This window comes from Dipodomys spectabilis, unplaced genomic scaffold (genome assembly GCF_019054845.1).
Source record: "Dipodomys spectabilis isolate Male_0828 unplaced genomic scaffold, ASM1905484v1 ptg000012l, whole genome shotgun sequence".
NCBI classification, from domain to species: Eukaryota; Metazoa; Chordata; class Mammalia; order Rodentia; family Heteromyidae; genus Dipodomys; species Dipodomys spectabilis.
This window is the reverse complement of record NW_024870689.1, coordinates 1,329,641-1,346,973: the sequence shown is the minus strand read 5'-3', so window position 1 is coordinate 1,346,973 and position 17,333 is coordinate 1,329,641. Positions and strand designations below refer to the sequence as shown.

General features: G+C 38.9%; 1 non-coding gene across 1 annotated transcript; it reads right to left on the bottom strand.

Moving 5' to 3' along the window:
* Positions 1-1,118: 1,118 nt before the first annotated feature.
* On the bottom strand, positions 1,119-1,222 carry LOC122095056. The gene has a single exon (XR_006145010.1). It is a non-coding gene; the product is annotated as a U6 spliceosomal RNA (small nuclear RNA).
* Positions 1,223-17,333: the final 16,111 nt, after the last annotated feature.

Below are 17,333 nucleotides of genomic sequence, written 5' to 3'. Positions count from 1 at the left end.
CTCCCTAGAAATAAAAGAAATGAAAATAAAACGAACAGAAATAACATCTCACCACAGTTAGAATGGCTATAATCAAGAACTCTAATAACAACAGATGCTGAAGGGGATGTGGATCGAAGAAAACCTTACTGTATTGTTGTGGGAGTGTAAACGTGTTCAATCACTTTGGAAAGTTTATGGAGGTTCTTCAAAAGACTCCACATAGATCTCCCCTATGACCCAGAACTACCACTTTTGGGCATTTACCCAAATGTTCACAAACAAGATCATACTAATGCTACCAGCACGACTATGTTTATTGCAGCATTATTTACCATAACTAAGATATGAAACCAACCCAGATACCCCTCAGTTGATGAATGGATCAAGAAAATGTGGTATATATACACATTTCCATGCCTCCATAGAATTTCGTTGTCCCATTTGTTAGGAAATGGAAAGACTTGGAACAAATTATGTTAAGTGAAATAAGCCATGCCCAAAGAAACATAGATCCCATGGTTTCCCTTATTTGCAATAACTAGTATATGTCTGAGAAAAACAGAAATTTTTAGACAAGTTGATGTTAGGTGAAATGAACCCCAAGATAATTTTTTTCTTTCTTGTGATTGTTTCAAACATATTTATAAATTGATTTCTTTGTTGCTTTGTATGTACCTTCCCCATGGTATAACTCCTGTTTTCACTGCATTTGATTCTGGTACCCTGCATCTTGTATGTACATTTTTCTAATTTGGAGAGGGTAAGGGAAAACACAAAATGCTTAAATAGGGATACAGGTTGACCCATTGTAAAAATGCAATGTACAAGACCCTACGTTGAAAACAAACATTAGAACTTCGGAGGTGGGGAGAACACTCGTGGAGGTGGGAGAGAAGGAATGGTAGGGGAAAACAAAGGAGGAGGCAACAATGCTTGATAGGAAATATACTTGATAGGAAATTACCTTACTCATTTAATTGTAACCCCTCTGCATAGTATTTTTTTATAATAAAAGACATACAAAAATTAATTCAATGTATGATTATGGGCCAGTACTAGGATTTGAATTTATGGGCCTTCCACTTACTTTCACACTTCAAACTGGGATCTCTATCTGTCTTTATTTATTTATTTTTTTAAATCAGGAATGCTTCACAAATATGCAAGTCATCCTTGCACAAGGGCCATGCTAATCTCTGTATCGTTCCAATTTTTGTATATGTGCTGGCAAAGTGAGCAATCTTTAATTTTTTGTTAATCTTTTTTTCAAGGATAAATCTAATAACACTGTCCCCTAATTTTGTATAAAATAAATTTTGGACATATATTTAATATGTAGTATATTTGTGAGATATATACGTATATACATACTATTTATCTTCAGGAGTTGGGCACACAAATAATTGAAGGCACTGATTTATTTTCACTGCTGTCGTTCTATTTTAAGACTTTTTTAAATCAAAACATAGATGACCATGGTTTCATCGAATGTCCTGTCCAATATTGATTTGTGTGTTTCAGGCAGTCTGTACCTCATGTCACACAAGAGTGCAAGAATAATAGGGTTTGCTCATTACATAGTGGCTCATCAGGACATAGGAAATATCAATCAATTTGTTTGAGCTGATCTCCATTGTTTGTTCTATACTATGCCTCTGCTTTGGCTCTGCAGTTTACCATTTCAAGATGATATTTTGTTCTTTTGGAGAAGATGAATGGAGAAATGTACGTGGCCTCCAAGATAATTACCTGTATCTGGTTAAAATTCATACTTTCAAATGGGATATTTGCCATCCCTGTAGAATACAAATGAGGACTCCCAAGCACCAGCTATCTACTTTGCAGCCATTGTAATTTTCATGGAAGCAATATTTTATAGGGACAAAATAAAGGTACCAAATATGTCCTTCAGCAACTACCCTTGGAAAATCCTTAGGCTCATGCCAAAGTCATTGAACTTCACATTGCCTTTGTCATCCAACACGATGTTATTGGGTTTAATGTTTCAGTCATTTCATTAAAGTAATGCACAGTCCTCACAATCTGTTTGAATAAACTCCTGACTTCATTCTTGAATAGGCGTATGATTTTCACATTTGTCTAAGGAGGTCTCTGGATGGCCAGTTCCACTACCAAGTATTTGTGTTCATCCATTTCCCTCACCTGGTATGACCTGATCATGTGTGGGTGATGGAAAATCTTAATAATGTCCATCTCATTTAAAATTTTTTGTGGGTCCTGGGGCTTGAACTCTGGGCCTGGGCACTGTCACTGAACTCTTCAGCTTATGTCTACTGCTCTACCACTTGAGCCACAGCACCACTTCCAACTCTTTCTGTTTATGTGGTGCTGAGGAATCGAACCCAGGGCCTCATTTATGTAAGGCAAACATCTACCACTGAGCCACCTTCCTGGCCTGTCCATCTCATTTTTGATTTAACAATTGTTGAACTCTCATCTTCAGGATTATTTTCACTCCAAGCTTTTTGACTACGAGGTGGTGCTAGGCCAACTTTACATATCCATAGCTTCCATAGTCAATGATTTCCTCCTTCATGCTATATTGTTCAGGGAAAATCTCCTCCTGCCATACCTAATGATCACCTTCAAACTGTCTTGTTGAGTGAAAATCTCCTTCTCTGAAGAGCTTGAGGATAATTCACTATGTTCTTCCATCTTTCTGCTAAGATGGCAAGGAGTAAATCTACCTAAACTTAGCTAAGAAAATAAAAACCCCAGAGCAATAACATAAAGGAAACTGTCAATGTAGCACTCAGTCCAGCAGGTCACCAGGAACTCTCAGCAATGTAATGGACTGCAGAGACCACTCACAATGGTTGCAATGGACCAATCACAGCTTGGAATGAACTCACTGGATCTTCTGGTCTTGAGCCTGGAGGACTGTTGCCAAGGTTTCCACAGGGATGTGAGGTGCACAGAGTGATGCCACTGGTGCAGCCATGGCAGTGTTGCAGGAACTTCAAGTGTATCAGAAAGTGCATTCTGTCCTTGTTGGCTTCAAGGTCCTAGGGTTGGTCCCAAAGATTTTGTCCTTGAGTAGTATCCATGTCCTTATGTCTGCTCCTGCCAGAACAGTGGCCATGTGCAGGAGCATACATCAACCAGTGGCTTCCATTCACTATATGTGCAAGTCTTGGAACTTGCTCCAACAATCTAAAAACAAAGTGGAATCCTATGTATTCCTAGATGCAGGGGACACATAACGAAGAGTTCAATTGGAAACTTTCACTAAAGTAGATCCAGATTTTTTTATCTTGACAATAAAGAGAAAATTCAAAGAAGTTAAAGTATAAGAGGTGTCCCTCTTTGTTGAATTAGAACCTTCTTGCACAACTGCTTAAAATAATATTAAATTCCTTATTTGTTATGGACTTGATTTAGTGTTTTGGTACCATATAATAAATAATTTCTGATCTTTAAAATGTTGTAATATCAGTATGCACTTTGGTGTGTTTTTAATGGAATCCAAGATGAGCCCCATAGCTCTTGAGTAGATCTAAAACAATATCACATTCAACAATAGCATTTGGTTGAAAGAAGGCAGGTAGTACCAGCCTACTGTAAAGTGACTATTGCCAGGATGAATCTTCTTTAGAAATACTGTTTTTATTTCCTTTTCAGTATTTACTAATAAAATACATCCATGTATTAATGGCAAGAAATTACTACTTTAATATAAATTATGTTCTCTATTCAGCTCAGTGAATTTTGACAACTATTTAATTATGTAATAATAAGAGTCCCCTTATAAAGTCAAAAAATGGGCACTTTTGTCATTTACATTAAAATGCAAAGAAAATAAGTCCCAGTAAGTTTTATACTTAGGTGGATAATGGAAAACAGCTGTTTTCTCACTCAGAAATTAAATCCAATAGGGTACTTCATGGCATCCATAATCTGAAAAGCTGCTCTAACTTTTGGCTTTTAAAGACCTCATCAGTTAACACAAGATATTCAGTGTCTTTAAATGTAGAATGACTGATGTCAAAAGGATAGTGGTATCGCTTCAGAATCATCTGATACTGTAGCAAAATGCCCTATGCCATACATCTCCATGAAGTGGGTTATTAACATCTATAGGAGTGAGAAAAAATAGAGCATCATCATTTCTCATGATAGTTTCCTGTGAGATAGTTTACATCAGAATCCTTGAAATCCATAAGGCAATGTGTTGATAAATTCAAAGTGAAGAACAAGGGCTGGAGTAGGGAACTTAGGTGGTAGAACCCCTACCTAGACAATTGGAGGTCCTCCGCTTAAACTTTCCTACTGCCAAATCCATGAGTCTTCCTTTAGAGAAAGAGGTATAGCTGTTTACTTCAATTCCATTGTGATGCTATAACAAAACTCCTTAAGACAAGGTCCCAATAGCTTAGAGAAACTTATGTGTACTCAACAGAAATTCTGAAGGACATGATCTAGAACCAAGAAAATTCAATGTACTGAGAGGTCAGCTTAACCAGGCCTTTAATGTGTTCCCTTGTTGCTGCATTCTCACATGGTTGAAAGGCTAGAAACTTATTTAAAAGAAAATAACAGAGATGAGAGACTTCTTCCCACCATCCAGATGAAGTTTAATTTGTTTCAGATTATTATTTCTTCTGTCATGTGCCTCCTCCTCGTTTTTTGTTGTGATTTTTTTTTTTAGCGGACTAGCCTTGAACACTTGAAGCACGAAAGAACGGATGTTTGGATTCCAAGTATGTACCCCCAAAATCATCTGTTGCTACTTCTTCTTTGGAAGTAAACCACTTACTTGCCCCAACCCCTGTGCTTTATTTTCCTTCCTGTATCATTTTTTAAAGTTTTTGGTCTATTTTGTATTTTGCAGGTGATTTAACAAGGACCCTTCACAGATAGTAGGTGAATACTCGACCACTAAGTTTCAAATTCCCTGCATAGATTTATTTTGTTTTATTATTTTTTGAACAAAATTTTTATTATAAAAAAACTCTATGGAGGGGTTCCAGTTACATGAGCAAGGTAATGAGTACATTTCTTATCAAGCATTGTTGCCTCCTCCTTTGCTTTTCCTCTACAATTCCTTTCCTCCCATCTCCACAACTACACTCTAACCACCTAAATTTTAAGTTTGTTTGAGATGTACAAGATTTTTTTATTGCTTCATTATTAGACTTCGTGTGTAACCAACTTACTGAAAGCATGTAAAAGTGTAAAACTGTAAACATGTTTGAATTTTTATGTAGACTACCATGCCATCTTGCTCACAAATCACAATATTTTCCTTCCATTGAAATCTTATGCAATCTTCTGTGATCTTGTTGTTGTTGTTGTTGTTGTTGTTGTTGTTGTTGTTGTTGTTGTTGTTGTTGTTCTTCTTCTTCTTCTTCTTCTTCTTCTTCTTCTTCTTCTTCTCCTTCTCCTTCTCCTTCTCCTTCTCCTTCTCCTTATCCTCCTCCTCATTCTCCTCCTTCTTCTTCTTCTCAGTTAAAACATCAAATGTGTTGTCAAATGCCATCATTGATAAATTTCTTGATTGCATCAGAAATGCCTCAGCAATTTTTAAAGAATATTGTAAGTGCATGATAGATATTCTACTTAAACTAAAGCTATTTTCCTTTTTTCAGAATTTTCACTAATATTAAAAATATTAAATGCTTCTGTGTCAGCATCTATTGGGGTTATATGGGCTTTGTTCTTTACTTAGTTTAATAAATTGCATTAGATTTTCTAAATTGTAGCTATGTATGTAGGCTTGCACTTTGGTGGTAGAATAACTTGATTTCCATGTGTGAATCCTGTGTTAAATCTTCAGAAAAAAAACACACACAGGAAAAATGGAAAAAGAATAAATGTAATCTATCCATTTCTGACACATATTCTCTTTTGTTTAGGAATTTTTGCCTTTCTCTTCATAAGTAAAATTACTATACATACATTCTGATTTTGTCATTGCACTGATGAAGTTAGTTAGGAAGTGTTTCTTCTTTTTAAAAAATTTCTGGAGCAGTCAAATAAGAGATGCATTAGGTGAGGTGATATATATTGATTATTCCAGCTAATCATGGCCTATCCCCACAAAAAAAAAAAGAAAGAAGAAAGAAAGAAAGAAAGAAAGACTCCCAACCATCCAAACTAAAAAACACCATGTAAGTAAAAAGGCTTGGGGCATTACTTAAGTAGTAAAGGACTTGTATACAATGGGCAATTTTCCAGGTTTGACACCTAACAATAGGGGGGAAAATGCATTTTCTTGGACAAAATTGCCCCTGAAATATTTGATTAGAGTTTTTTTCCTTTCATTTTTTTCTTTCTTTTATTTCAGAGACATAGTTTTGCTAAAACCTATATAACAACTTTCAATCCTCCCAATTTAACTCCTAAGAGTTGAGATTACAAGTATAGCTTTTCACACCTGGCCTCTTTGACATTTTTTACAATAAATTGTATTGGCATAAGTTTAGTATACAGAAAAGTCTAAATGTAAACAGTTTGTCTGTCCCCTCATTGTCCTACTGTTAATGAAATGTACCAGTATTGTATGTTTATAAAATAAAAACGCAACATTGGTCTACTGCTATTAATTAAATTGCAACCTTTACTTCATTTTGCCAATTTTTGTACTACTTTCCATTCTTTTTCTAGTATCTACTACTGTTGCTTTTTCCTCTGCCTTCCTCCTTTCTTCATGTTACCTACTCAGCTGTTTCATCTATGAGGAATATCAAAAGTAGGTTAAAATTCACCATTTGCCAGGGACCAGTATGTCGTGATCAAAGGTATTCAGAAAGCTGAGATCTGAGGATCACAGTTCAAAGCAAGCCTGATCAAGAAAGTGGGAAATTCATGAAAAAAAACACCATTTAAAAAATAACCAAAGAGCTGGAATGTGGCTTAGTGGTAGTGTGCTTGCCTAGCATGCATGAAGGTCTGAGTTTGATTCCTCAGTGCCACATAAACAGAAATAGTTGGAAGTAGCACTGTGGCTTAAGAGGTAGAGTGCTCGCTAACCTTGAGCAAAAGATCCCCAGGGACAGTATCTAAGCCTTGAGCTTAAGCCCCAGGACTGGCAAAACAAACAAAAAAGTAGCTCCCCTCATTGCTTTGTATGTAGTGTTCCAACTCCATGGTGCACATTATCCCTTACAGCAAAATCAATACAACAAACCAAAATTTACAATGCTCAGTATCCCCATGTGGTCATCAGTCATCATATTGTACACCAGATGTACAGAGTTAAGGAAGAAATATAAAGAAATAAAGTCACTAGGACAACCTCTCTTGAGACTATACAAGAAAAATTTATGTTCTAGAGTATCCTTTGTCTAGATGTGTGGCTTAAAGAATCAGAAAAAATGTTTGATTTTGACCTATCTACCTGTAAAAATGGGAAAAACATACATGTCCATCACTGAACTCTAGAAAGAAGTGTTCCAAGAATACAAGCCTTGCTAACCTTGGCTCCCACTGAGCATGAATATAGAGTTCACCATCAATAATTGTTGGACTCAAAGAGAGAATTCACAATTGGGATTGTGCCAAACTAAGAAGTTTCTGAATGGCAAAGGACATCATTAGCAAGCTAAAGAGAGTCTATGGAAGGAGAGATCTTTGCCAGGTCTATGTCAGAATATACAAAGAGCTCAATAAATTATACTAGCAAAGAATTAACAACTCAATTACAGATGGGCAAACAAGCTAAGTAGAGACGTCTCAGAAGAAATAAAATTGGCCAGTAGTCATAAAAATGTTCAATATCTCTGGCCATAAAGGAAATGCAAACCAAAACACTTGAGATGGGCTAGGAAGGTGGCTCAGTTATAGAGTCCTTGCCTTGCAAGCACGAGGCCCTGGGTTTGATTCCTCAGCCCCACATAAGCAGAAAAAGCTGGAAGTGGTGGTGTGGCTCAAGTGGTAGTGAGCTCTATCCTTGAGCTGAGGAGCTGAGGGTCAGTGTCCTGGCCCAGAATTCAGGTCCCACAACCGAACAAAAACAATAAATCAACACTAAAAACAGAATCACTTGACTTGCTTCTCTTTTTCCATCTCATTTAATATTGATTATAAAATATTGTTGGTGGGAATGTATTCTTGTTTAACTACACTGAAAAAAACCCACAAAACAACCATACCTACCTTGTGGTTCAGTACTACCATTCTTGGGCATTTATCCAAAAGACTAAAAATCAGGATAAAGTAAGGCCACCTACGCATCTATGTTCATTGTCAAGGTATTTATATTGCACAAATAGCTTCAATAGATGAATGAATCAAGAAAAAAATATATATATACGGAGTAACGTTACTCATCAACTAGAATATTGCATCATTTATAAAGAAATTGATGAACTGGAAAAATTTTTGTGAAGTCAGGATGCATGTTTTCTCTCAAATGTGGAAGCTTGGTCTATATGAAAACATACAGAGTATTGTATGCACGTATTCCTAAATATATTTCATGAAGTACAGTATATGTTGGAAAGAATTTAAATGGTGTAATTCTTTAGAAAATCCAACAGTACAATAAAATGTAAATGAGGAAACTGGCACTTGAAAGGTGGGTAGGAGGTGAATGAAGTCACAATTTTCATCCAATGAAACTAGGAAAATTGAGGGGAAGGAGCTGTTTCAGAGATGGGGGAGATGATGAAAAAAGTGTCACAGATTAGGATTCATTGTACTTACAATTAAAAATGTAATTAAAAATAATTATGACTGAGCCTACCTCCTATGATTTCCATATTCACACTTCTGAGTAGACATCCCCTTTCCAAACCATGATGAAACACCTCATCTTACTTAGAAAGGGTACAACTTTGCTGTGTCTGTGAACCAAGGAATTGTAGGCAGATTAAATTAATGCTGGCCACATATGCCAAGCCATCAATATAAGGCCAGAAACCATGAAAATATTACAAGAACTGGCAGGGGAAACACTATGACTCCTACAACACAGGTCGAAATTTTCTAACTAAAGATCCATGATCACAAGAAATCCAAGAAAGACTGGATAAACGGAATTGCATGAAACTTAAGTTTCTGCCTGACAAAGAACATACCAAACTAAATACAAAACCCATGGAATGGGAGAAGAATTTCATGAGCTATTCATCAAACGAGATCCTAATAGGAAAAATATATATAGATAGCACAAAAATTGCCCCCAATAAACCCTGAAATAACATCCCAATTAATAAATGAGGTAATGACCTAAAGACAAACTTCTCAGAATAAGTAATTAAGGCCAATCAACACAAGAAGAAATGTTCAACATCTCTGAACATAAAGAAAATGTAAACAAAAACAGCACTGTAATTCCACCTCACTGCAGTAAGGAAGGACAATAAAAACATTTTAATGTGAACAGTAACAAATACTGTCATGGATGTGGCAAAAGGAGCTCTATCACTGCTGGTGAGAATGTAACTTGTTCAATCAGTCTGGAGACTGAGATGTGGGTATTAAGGTTTGGAGTCAACTTGTGCAGAAAGTCCATGTGGTTTTTTTTATCTCCAATTGGCAACCAAAAAGTCACAAGTAGAGCTGTGGTACAAATGAGTAAAATGGTATCTTTCATTACAAAATCTCAGGGATATTACCCACATTTGCGTTCAAGCTCCAGTACTGGCAGTGTGTGTGTGTGTGTGTGTGTGTGTGTGTGTGTGTGTGTGAGTGTGTGTGTGTGTGTGTGTGTGTGTCTGTGTCTGTGTCTGTGTGTGTGTGTGTGTGACTATGTCTGTGTATCTGTGTGTGTCTGTGTGTGTGGTGCGTGTGTGTGTGGGGGAGCTAGTGATTTCCTGACGGCATCAAATGTTTTGGTGTATTTAAAGTATTAAAAAAAAAACAAGGTTTAAACGTGCTGTGATTTTTTTTGGGTTTCTGTATGTATGTGTCTATCCGGTATAGGTGTGGGTGTGGGTGTGTGCATCTCTATGTGCATTTACGGTTTTTCTTGCTTGTTCTCAACTTGCGTTAACAATACGGCCAGACTTGAAAGGTGGACACTATGGTTTAATGTTATGACAATTTTCCAAGGTTTTGTTCAACAAATGATTATTTGAATTGTTTATTGAAGGATAGAGAGGGAGGAGAAAGAGAGGGGGAGAAAGACTGAAGTTCTAAATCTAAGACTGAAACAGCCATATTCCAGAACAAGTCTGCAGAACTAGTTTCAGTGTTGTGCCTTCAGTCAGCTAGCTGTAAGAAAGCCTCTATTTGGCCATAGGTGTGGATTGTAGGCAATAAGACAATTCAGTAAAAACAAATTCAAATAGTCTGAGACACTTGCACAAGTTCTGGACATCACTTCCTCATGGGCTGCTGTTGTGCAGGTCCAATATTTGATCTGAAGAGAAACTTGGAATTACAAAATTTAAAACCCAGTCTAGTAACCACTAAAAGGCCTGTGTAACTCCTTGGTCCTCATACCTGATACTGTGACTTAGTGGCAAAGGCAAAGGGCAGATTTCTAGCTATTTCAGACTTCTCACTTAGTGAACAGTAACTTACCACCTTCAGTCCTGGTTCCACCACAGACTTGGCTCAGGTCTGTGAACCTGAGTGTAGACGTTTGAATCTACATAGTGTGAATGGAAATTTGGCCTCCTACTAAGATAGAAGATTGAGGGAATTGGATAGCTGTAGGGAAGTCTCTTTTTAATAGCCTGTTCTTTGTGCACATTTAGTTTAGTTGCAGGGATACATTACTAATTAGTCGCAGTGGTCACCCCAAGGTAGAGCAAGAGAGACAGAGTAGAAGAACAGTCATCAAGCTCACGCCATCTGTCATTTTATGCTGCTTTAATTGACATGTTCTTCATGTATTTTAGTAATTCAAGAATAAAAATTAACATTACATATAGATTTTTAATTGCCTCTTTGTTTCTGACAAAAATTAAAAGTAAAAATGAATTTAAATAGAAAGGCAATATGGTAAGAGCAGGGGAAAGGAATGGAGCAATGATCATGGGCAGCTCCTGAAGTCCAATCTGGAGGTTTTATTTACCAACATCGGGGAATAAAATGAAACTATGTAACAAGACAAGCCTGCCTGCTTTTTCTTAGCAACAAGGCAGCCCTGTCTGCTTTCCTTAGCAACACAACAGCCCTGCCTGTCTTCCCTCATTTATGCCAGAGTCAAAGAGTTCAATAGACCATGACTAAAGGAGGAAATTAGAGCTGTCATTGAAAGATAAAAAAGAACAAGCCCTGGATATGTCTGGAAACCTATAAAGCATCTGAAACCTTAAACACTTAGGCCTTTCAGAGACCAGTCTTTCACAGAAACTAAATATTCAGAGAGAAAGCCAAGATGTGCTCTGAGATCTGTAGATTCCCTTACTCCGAGAACACACAGACCTCCCAATGACAGAATGATCCCTGCCAACAATAGAACTTCCTAGTGAGGCTCAGAGAATAGAGGACACATTAAACTTTTCTCACTGCCAGAAACCAGCCCACACCCTGAGGGCACCAGGACAATACGGGTTGGAGGGCTCAGCCCTGTTGCAAACAATGGATGAAGCTCAGAGGCCCACACCTATCTCATGATGTACTCACACCTCCTAAATGTCCAACAGCTTCCAGATGGTGTCCGCAGCCCTTCACAAAGATCAAAAACAAGTCGTTTATATAAGGATACAGGTGGACCTATTGCAACAATGAGAAGTACAAGTTGTCATGTCGAAAACGAACTTTACAACTTGGGGGGGAGGAATGGTGGAAGGGGAGGGAGGATGGGAAGGGATGGGAAGGGTAAACAAAGGAGGAGGCTACAATGCTTGATAAGAAATGTACTCACTATCTTCTTACCCATGTAATTGTAACCCCTTTGTACACTATTTTCACAATAAAAAAATTAAAATTAAAAAAAGATCAATTTGTGATGCCCAGCTCTAAAGCCCAAACTCCGCACCCAGTGTTAGTCCTATTGAGTGACTTACAAGCCAAGTGAGGCTCTCTCATAAATTTCCTAAAACCATCAGACTCCATGCCAGCATCCAGTCACATGTCTTTTGGTGACAAAGCCTCGGGGTCATTCAAGACAGAAGCAGCCATGACCTCAACTCCACCTGCCATGGGCAGTTCAACAAGACTTACTCTTTTGCTTGCTCAAAAGTTGGTTTAATTTTGGGATAATCTCACCAACACTGTCTCCTAATATCACTGCCCCCAAAGGGCGACTCCCTCACCCAACCAAACAGTCATACAAGCTGGAGGTGTTGTCTTTGTACAGGACAGACTAGCCTTACCATGAGCCCATTTCCAGGAGCTCCTCTTCCCCCAGATGCCTTGGAAAGGGCATCTGCTCCCTCCACCAGCAGGCCTACCGCTCCTCCCAGACTCGCACTGAACACAGCAATGTCTAGCCAGATGGACATTGCACGTCCATGTTGTGAGAGCTGCTGTCTCCAAGTTCTATGGTTGAGGAGATGCTAGGCAGGTTCTTGTGCTGGCAGGTGGGCCAGGGGACTCTGCAAAGCCATGCAGCAAGGATTCACCTACCAGCCTGCCCAGTGTGCAGCTGGCCAAGCCTAGTGTCTGCTTGGGCTCTTGCTTCCCTGGATCAGCAATATTATGGAAACTTCAGATTCCCCCTGCCAGACCAGCATTGAATTGCCCACAAAGAGCACCCAGTACTCCTGGTCCACCTACTGCAGTCTTCAGCAGTTTCCTCCCACCAGCATGGAACTCTCTGGTGCAAACAGATTCAGAGGGATATTTCTGGATAGCAAGCAAGTCTAGTTTTTTGTTTTTTGTTTTTTTGTTTTTTTTTTTTGCATCCAGCAGACTACTAATATAAGCTCATCATCTGCCCCCTGCCAACCTGGACAGCCCTGCCCCACCCAGCTCCATTGCCCACCCTGTGTTTAGGGGCCCCCCATGAGCTCAGATTCTGCTCCTGAATCTGCCCATGTATTCTGAAAAGAGCCCAGAGAAACACTTGGCATTTGTTGTGCCACAGAAGTCAGGCCACAGTGAGGCTTCTGCAGCCCCCTGCCTTGCTCCAAGCATAGCCACCAACCAGGGAATACACCCAGGTTCCAACGCAGACCTCTGATGTGTAATAAAAAGAGGCTGTGCTTGTGCTGGCACAGTCACCAGTCAGCAGTCCTGGCACAGGGGCATCTGCTAAGGCCACCCCAAATTGCTGTGGGGCTCTGACATCTAGACAGAGGTAGGAAGGTGCACCCATGCAGGCTGCCTTTGAGAAGCTCCTCTTACAGGTGCAGGCCTGGTGGCCTTTGAAGCAGAATGTGACACTGCAGAAGATCACAGCACACTAGAAGAACCCAACAAGCAATGTCCCTGTGATCAGAGACCTGACTGAGGCAGGAAATGAGAGAGAGAGAGAGAGAGAGAGAGACAGAGAGAGAGAGACAGACAGACAGAGAAACAGAGAGAGACAGAGAGAGAGAGAGAAGCTATGTGTGTTTTATACTTATTTCAATATCCTTGCTGAGTAATGCATATTTTTATCAAGAAATAAAGAGGAGAACTTCAAACTCTAACTCTGATGAAGTAGCTAGGATCAATCTAAATTTCCTACCATAACCAATCACAAAAGTGGGAGCTATGTGAAACTATATATGTATATAAATGTATATATAATATAAACATGTAGGCATATATATATTCACATATATAATGTGAATATATAATGTATAATGCATATATGTATACAGAGATTTGAAGGAATAAAAACCAATACCTTCCCAATTTTGATTGAAAGCATGAACCCTTCTATGCAGGAATCTATCAGATCAAAAAAGTCAATTAACATAATTACACAGTTCCAAATTGACACATTCTAATTAAACAAAAACAGAAAACATCCCAAAGTACAAAGACACAACTCATCACACACAAGTAATCTTCAATGATATTAAGAAAATTTCTCATCAGAAACTAGATTCACTATTAGACAGTAAGGACAAAAAATTTAAAGTGTTAAAAGGACATATCTAAAACCCACCTTTCTAACAAATATACTTCCTCCAAATGTAAGAGATGTGCTAAGTACCTACCGATGGCTCAGGCCTATAATCCTCACTACTCAGGAAGGTGAATTGTGAGGGTGGTGGCTCAAAGCCACCCTGGAACTTGTCCCCTCAGAAGGAAGTTGTAGGACAGAGTTGTCCTTGAGAAGGACGGAGGCCTTTGTGCATTGCTTTTGCTGGAACAAGACATAGAATAAGGTGGGCATCAAGAATGGAGGCTATTAGCTAGTGTCTCCGGAGAAGCAATTTATAAGATTCATGAGTCTTCTAAAAAATCATTTTGACCACTGTCCTACTGGTTTTAGAAATGCCACCAGAATGACCAGAGCAATATGAAGCCACAAGGATTCCTTAGCAACAGTCTTTGAGGCCTAAGAGCTAGTGTGTCAATGCTGGCAGGCTGTAATTGGTCCACTTTTTCGCTGACATCACTGGCCCAGATTCTGATTGGTCCATTTCTTCTATGACGCCTGGTTGTGATTGCTCCATTGTGTGAGGTCATGCAGGATATACAGTAAGCCACTGTGCTCCAACCTATGTCAGTTAACAGAGCTTGGAGCTCTTGCTTGATGACCCGCTGGACTGAATCAAAGCTAAATGATTTTTTTGGTTGTGGGGACGGGCTGTTATTTGGATTTTGGTATTTCTTTTTACTCTTTCTGGGTTTTCCTTTACTTTATTTAATTTATTTAGGTAGACTTGCTACCTGCCATTGTAGCAGAAGGAAGAACAGAAAGAATCATCCTTGAGCTCCTTGAAGAAGGAGATAATCAAACAATACCAGAAGAAAGAGCTCTTTGACACAGGTACCTATGGAAAAGTGAAGCTGGCCCATTCCCACCTCACAGACAAGGACGTGGCATTTAAAATACTCTGGAAGAGAGAGTCCTCATCATTGGATAAAGAATGAGGTGGACATTTTTAAGAAGGTATGGCACATACACATCATCAGGTTGTATCAGGTAATGAAGAAGGAAAAGAATGTGTATCTCATCATGGAACTGGCCACTAGGGGTACCTCCTGGGGTGGATCTGAAAATTCTGCCGCCTATATGAGGATGAAGCCAGGAGGCTTGTCACACATGTTGTAAGAGCTGTTCACTACTTACACCAAAACAAAATCATACACGAATACCTTAAGTCCAACAATATCCTTTTGGACACCAAAGACAATATCAAGGTCAGTGGATTTGGTCTGAACATCCAGCTCACCATAGGGCAGTTGCTAATGAATGTATGTGGTGCTATGCTATTCCATCCTCTTGAAATGTTCTTGGAAGAAATGATGGCCTGGTGCAGGTGTCTCATGCCTGTAATCCTATCTATTCAGGCGACTGAGATCTGAGGATCATGGTTCAAAGCCAGCCCAGGCTGGCTCTACCCTCTGAGCAGACTCAAACTGATACCAAAGACTAATTTGAGTAGGAGATGGCAGAGGATAGAGGTGGCTAGCAAAATAGCTCCTATTCTTCTCAGAACAAGCTGCTGAATGTGGGCCCAGATGAATAGGTGAGGTGTGCATAAATTATGACATCCACAAAAGGCTGCAATTAATATATGTCTGTCATGGATGGACAAAAAATAGTCTATTTATGTGAAATATATTGACTCAATCATTTCATAAGGAAAAAATGAATGATTAAAAGTTTCTGGGGCCTTGGGCTAGGCGCTGGTGACTCACATCTGTAATCCTAGCTACTCAGGAGGCTCAGATCTGAGGATCACAGTTGAAAGCCAACCCGGGCAGGAAATTCTGTGAGACTATTATCTCCAATAGAACACTAGATAACTGGAAGTGGCGCTGTAGCTCAAGCAGTAGAGAACTCGCCTTGAGCTGAAGAGCACAGAGACAGTACCCAACCCAGAGGTCAAGCTTCATGACCGACCAAAAACAAAACAAACAAACAAAAATTTTCTGGTGCAGGTCATTGTGTGGATTCCATCAGTATTGAAAAGAAAGTTCACAAGCAAAGGTAATGGTTACAAAGTAGTGTGGAAATAATATCACTGAATTTTGTACCTACCTAGCAAGCAGGAGACCCTATGTTCAACACCCTGCACATCCAAAAAATGCTAAATCTTCCTTCTATTATCTACCTTAAGTGGTAGGTGCTCTTCTACTGTTATGATTGTATTGCTCAGAGGTTCTCTGGTGGATGGTTACTCATGCTTTTACACATAATCCATTATTTGAATATTGATGTTGAGTTTTAAAGAGTAATGTGTGTATTAAAATAAGGGCAATGCCTGTATTTCTAACTCAAGAGGCTAAATCAGGAGGATCTCTATTCAGTCAAGGCTTCATAGAGAGGTCCTTCCTAAATCCCCATGCTAGTGCTGAAACTGGAGGGACAATTGTTTGTAAGCAATTACAAGTGAGAGATAAGTTTCTGATCATATTAGATTTTGGTCATGTCAGTTTGGATTTAATATTTACATGAATTTTAAATTTTCCCTTTGCCCCTTACTCTCAGTATGTCATTTTGAAACTTTGTAGTATGTTCCTGTTTGCTGCCCTTAAAAAAACAGGTTACCTTTGTATCATATTAAACATGATTTTTTCTATATTACAATTTATTATTTATTTTTGAAATTTTTTATGTTTTTTTTCTTTAGTTACTGGCCACTGTCTCAGAGATTTTGCTCAGTTCTGCCAATTGAGCCACAGCTCAACTTACAGCTGCTTTCTTTTTGAAGAGTCTCATGCGAACCCAGCACAACTAAGGAGGCTGAAATCTGAGGATCTTGGTTTGAAGCCAGTCTGAACAACAAAGTCTAGGTTCTTTTTATTATTATTATTTTGCCATTTGTTGTGAGCCTGAAAACTAGGCTTTGGCGCTATCCATCAGAATTCCAGCTTAAGGTTAGTGCTCTATCAATTGAGCTGCAGCAACATTTTCGGCTTTTCCTGCTTATGTGATTCTGATGAGTCAAACCCAGGTCCTCATGCATGCAAGGCTAGCTCTGTACCACTGAGACAACTTCCTAGATGAAGTTTGAGATTCTTATCTCCAATTAATCACCAAAAAGCTGGGGATTGTAGTACTCTAGACTTGAGTAAAACAGGGCAAGTTCAACCCCTAATACTGTTAATTACATACACAAGTCTCATGGACTTTCTTGCTAGTGCTGGCTTTGAACTGCGGCCTGGGTAGCTAGAATCTTCAGGCATAAGCAACCAGATTCTGACATTTTAATATTTTTACTCAGCTCTTTCTTGCCTTCAACCTCAATGCTTTTTAATTGTGGTCAGTAGACCTGATCTCTGGGCCTTATTGCTGTTTCTTACCTATTTTTAAGGAGGGTGGAGTTGAACCCTCGGTCTGAGTGCTGTCTTTGAGCTCTTCAGCTTAAGGTGAATGCTCTACC